Below are 5,741 nucleotides of genomic sequence, written 5' to 3'. Positions count from 1 at the left end.
AAATAAAATGGGAGACAGAGACAGTATCCAGAGACGAGTTTTGCCTGGTGTCTGAGTTGTCTCACTGCATATCTAAAGATGCCTCATATAACCACGTAATGTCTTGCCCTCATACTGGTTTGGGGAAGGAGGGGGGGGAAAGGCAATTAATAACACCAATTCTGTCACTGAAATCAGGAATAAAACTCATTAATGCTAATGTAGCATTAAGAAGCAGGCATTTGTTATTGTGACCAGATGCACGGGGTCCACCTAACGTGCATAGCCAGGAGCTAGAACCATGCAGATTATATATATTGAACATGTGTGAATATTCATACATTTTTCCATGGAGTGTCTGCCTATTTCAAGAATTGCTATATTAAAATCTAATACTATGCATGCTCTGTGTTAGTATGGGGTCCTTGTAAGGGGCCTGCAGTTAATTAATTGCCAGGTATCAATTGACCCCTTGGGAAGTAGTTAGTTCTTCCAATTACTTTCACATATTTCTTTCAAAATATCTTTTAATACATCTTATACAGAGTCCTCTATTTCTTATAATTACCACTATACGGATGCTAGTGATATTGCACATCCTACCAGGTCCTTGTGTTAATGTTAAAACCAAATTTTCACTTTCACATTCATTCCCTCACTTTAAATAAATGCGTTACTTATCATTATAAGAAACATAGAACCTAGTCTTACACAGCTTGAGTTAATCGCAAATGCAATGGTCCTTCCTTGACAGTCTATCCTGATGTGAGGAGGTGGCTTGACTCTACTGTAATGAATCCATAGGCTGACTCCCTTGAGTCTGACTGCTGCATGGGTGGTGAGTAAGATCTGGAAGAGTCCTCTCCACTTATCTTCATCTATGTCTTCAGGTACACCCAATCTCCAGGTTGGTATCAGTGTACAGGTCCATCCAGGGGTAAGGCTGCACATACGACATACCTGCAGAGGAAAGACAAAACATTTCTCAAAGATATCACATATTCTTTAACCTTTTGTTCCACAAGGAGGCAAATATCACCTCCCTCTCCTATAGGCTCCCATATAGAATCTCATGAAGACCAACCACAGAATGGCTTAGGTTGGAAGGGAATCCAAGGATCATCAAATTTCAACCCTCCTACCACAGGCAGGACCACCAACCTCCAGACCTGTTAGTAGACCAGACTGATCTTTTCTTTAGAAGTGGACCTCATCCTGATTCTTAGTAAGGCAAGTGGTAAAGCATCTGGCCATTTTAATTTTGATTCTTGGCATGTTTTGCTTATGTGGCTTTTTAAACTCTGATTCATTCTTTCTACATTACTGCTAGACTGAGGTCTCATGAGAGCATGGTGATTGCATTTTAGCACAATTCTAGGTAGATTTTGCACTATTTCTGTGATGAAATGTGGACCTCTATCTAAATACACCCTTACAGGTACCCCAGATCTGGGTGTAATATCTTTTAATAAAACCTTTATTACTTCAGGAGCTCTGTTGGTGTAACGGGGGAGGCCATCTTGAGAAAAAGTATTTGCTAGTACCAGTATGTTACCTGTATTCACATCACCGCAGTAATTCACAAAAATCCATCTGCCGCTAATCTGGATGCTTTCCTTTTTCAGCTGTTCTGAGTGGAGGTTGTTTAGGTTGATGGGGATTGTTTTTCAAATGCAGATCGCATCTTTTCACAACACTCTTAAGTGTGTGGATGGCAGAAATCATAAAAACTTGGTGTCTTATAATTCTGGTCGTTGCCTCTATTCCCCAATGTGTCAATCAATGATAATCTTTTGCCAGTTTATTCATAAGAGATTGAGGGATAATTGTCTATTTCTCTGGAGTTATCTACCATCCTTTGTCATCCTTAACCATTTTTCATAATGTTGCCAGTCTCTCATCTTTAGCTTAGTAATGTGGGGTTTCTTTTCCTAATCATTCATATTTGTCCAGGATTACTAATAAGAGTTCCTTCCATGACTACTCAGCAGCTCTATTGGCAAGTCAATTGCTGTAATTCACTGGAGTGTTACTGAACTGATGTGCTTTACGATGCATTATGGCAACTTTTTGAGGAGGCAGAACACTCTCCAGTAATTCTATAATAATGGGTCCATATTTTATTTGTGATCCTTGGTAGGATAGCAATCCTCTTCCCTTCTATATTACTCCATGGGCATGTACTACTTCAAATGTAAATTCTGAATCATTCCATATGTTGACTTTTTTCTTTTAATAGTTCCAGTGCTCCTAGTAATCTCAGACTCTGTGCCAGGACTCCCAGGGCACTATGCAGCCTTTCACGCACAAACAGTTCAAATGTGTTTTTCCTGATCAATATTGAGTTCAGTTACAGTTGTACAATCACACGTTTGGTCCACCTTGATCATCCTGAGGTTCCTCCAGCTCATAACGATAGCATTACCATGTTGTCTACTTCCTCAGGTATTTCAGATTCAGAAGGTGTTTGCTGTAACAAAAGACCTGGGTTTCTATGGCTTTGTCCTCAGGGATACGTACTTGATTTTGTCTACAGGTGTATATTTCTTTAGTATATCTCTATCTTGAAGCAGACAGAACATTCTGGCGTAAACAAGAACTGATGAATCAATAATGTTTTCGTGCCCGCCTATTCTCAGAATTGCTATTCATACTCAAATTTCATGCTATATATGCACTGTGTTAATATGAGGTTCTTGCTAAGGTTCTTTTGTGGCTGTGTGGTTCCACTGGAAGGTGCTATCCTGCCAAAAGGTCACACGCAAAGTAAGTCAGGTTTAGTGAAGAAATTGTTTACAAAAAATCAGCTGCTCACTAAGCTTCTAATTGTCACAACAACTTTGTTATGGTGCCTATTTTAACAGCTCTAGCAGGGCACACAGCTTGTGGAATGCTGAGACTCTGCTTTTTGGTTTATCTAAGAAAAACAACCTTCCCTAGGCAGAATGTTAATGTGCTGAAGACTCTAAATTAATAGTTGAAGACTGAATTAATTTTCAGGTTTCAATAACATAGGATTTAAATTGTAAGTACTTCAGCACTGGCTAATATGAATGCCCTATAAATAGTGGGCACGAACTTCGGACTTCCAGACAAAATACCAGAAGTCAGTGGTCCTCACCATCAGCAATCTTAGCTGAACAGAGGAGAAAGACAGAAGAACATCAGCTTTGCTTTAGAAACCAAAAGAAAATGAGATTTTAGTCTCCCCAAAATTTTAAGTACTAGAAAAAAAAAAATCAGCTTTTTTTTTTGTCAGTGTTGTCACTCGTTTCACAAGGGATCCCAACATAGTAATGTTTCTTCATTGCAGTGATCCCAGTAATGGGATTGCAAAATTCCCCCTCCTGTGAAAGAGACACAGACAGTGCATGAAGTGGAACACTGTGTCCTATTCATTACAGCACTGTGACTTTCCACCAGTACTTCAAAGCCAGACATGAGAAGAGGCATGTAAAGAGCAAAAATTAATGAAGCACAGCACACTGCAGGTAACTTACAAGCACTTAAGTTGCTTCTTTAGTTTGCTTACATCTTTGCCTTGCGCCTTGTGCTTTGACCCAAGCATCCTTATCTTTTGCTGTGATTTTGTCTTTTGCTATGATAAGGATATGAATATCCAAGGCTTCAAAACCTGTTACATCAGAAATAGCAGAACAAAGCACTAGAAGAAAAGAGAAGTGGAGCAATACCTCACATAGGCTGAGGAACAGTCTTGTCCTGTGTTTTCTCCTGCTTTTTTGCATTCATGTAAGCCGCAGGAAGGAAGGGTCTGAAACTTGAGGGAGGCGGTAGAAGTGAGTTAAATAAAGAGCAGCATAGGTTAAGCTTCAAGCTATGTCCTGACCTGCCTGGTTATGTCCTTTGATATAGTGTAGTGAACTGATTAAAGAAATGGGATATGCTGAAAATTGGTTTGCCCCTGGAAAAAAAAATTAAGTGTTCTAGCTGTTCATTCAAACAGAGAAGTGCTGTTGTAATCTGGCTGTTAGATATGAATTCAGTAGCTGAAAAATGTTTTACCTCAAGGTCTTATTTGCAGGATAGCAGGCACAGACCAGCAAGCATTAACAGAAATATTCTTTCTTCCTCCTTCTCCTTTCAAGCAGGCGGATTAACTAAATGTTTACTGAAGGATGCACATTAATTAATTGGAGAGCAATCAAACATCTTTTGTCATACCTTCTTTCAGACTAATAATGTATGACTAAGAAAAATGAAATTATAAATCGGGAAACCATTTACCCGATGCTCAAGTGCAGTAGTTATGCATGTAGTTTGTTACAATACTCCCACTAGGTACAACTCACCTAATTCTGCCTTTGAAATGCTCTAACAAGAAAGAATGGATTGTAGACTGCTGTTTTTCTCTGACCCTCTTGCATTGTATCCAGAGAGGATGAAAAATGAAATCTCCTATGAAATGGTATTTTGACCTGGAGGAATCAAATAAAAATCAGATCTTTTATGCCACAAATGCATCCATATTTGCCATAGCAGGTACTGGCCTTTCACTCAATTAGTGACTGTGTGTAGTTTTATTTGCAATTGCTCATAGTTTTAACATATTCCTTTGTTCCACACCATGTAGACAGCTAGTCTTTGAAAATGAGAACTGATGATGCTTTAACAATGTCTTCTATGATAAAAAGAAGGTCCTCCACTGTGTGGGAAGAAAAAGCATTAGCAAAGCTAAAGAATTTATTTTATAGAAACCATCTTTGCTCTTTCAATAGTACTATAGATCTAAATGGTTGGAGCAATTTACCTTTTTGGTACTGGTGATATCCAAAGGTGACAAATGGAAACAGCATGCAAACTCTTTTTAGAACTAAAATCAATAGCCGATGAAGTGCCTTCTAAACAGGAGGTACATTACACTGTAGCTTGCAATCTTTTTGCAAGAAGGAAAATGGATTACACTGATCAGTTTGATGGTTATTTGACATAGTCGCTCCTCTTGTTGTTAACTCTGAGAGTTAACAACTCTTGGATTTAACAACTATGAGCATTTGCATTGAGGACAATGAATCTGCCAGCCCATTAGCAGCACCAATACGATGTTATTCCTATTTCTCACAGCTCATGAGGTTCCTTTTCACAGGTATTAAAGATTAGTTTAGGCATTTGCTGAGTTGCCAATGCCAAATCTATTGATTTTTGGTTCTTTAGCTGACAGTTCAGGAATTACAGGTGTTTATTTTTATAATTTTCCATCAAGACTGTGACTGTAATAAGGAAATTACTAGCCCCAGTTCTCTTTCTCATGCTACTCACCTGAATTGAAAAGAAAACCATATTGTATTGTCCCAAATGCCATTTTTAAACCTATTTACACTTCTAAGATTGAAACCCAGATGCCAGAGGGCATCAGAGAGGGGGAAATCTGTATCACTGATTCAGGTCACCACAGTCATGTGTAGAATGTGAGTAAAGGTTTAGGACAGAAATATTCTTTATCCTAGCCTGTCTTTAGACTAGTGTATTTTCTTTCTTGCGTAAAAATTTAGTGGAAAAAAACGTTGTCATCTCAGCATGCAGAATTAATTAACCCACCGATTAGCCACCACTTTAAGGGTCTAAAATCCAGCATAAGATGAAGAAACCAGATTATAAAATCACACAAACAGAATGAGAGCTGGTAGATGCTGCTGAAAATGGGCAAGATCTAGGTATCCAGACTTTCAACTATGAAGGGGAAAATTTGAAGTTCATGTGAGGAAGGAGGAGGATGAAACAGAACAGTTAGCAAATCACAGCAA

Source organism: Meleagris gallopavo, chromosome 4 (assembly GCF_000146605.3).
Source record: "Meleagris gallopavo isolate NT-WF06-2002-E0010 breed Aviagen turkey brand Nicholas breeding stock chromosome 4, Turkey_5.1, whole genome shotgun sequence".
NCBI lineage: Eukaryota > Metazoa > Chordata > Aves > Galliformes > Phasianidae > Meleagris > Meleagris gallopavo.
The sequence above is the reverse complement of the archived record's forward strand: the minus strand, read 5'-3'. Positions refer to the sequence as shown.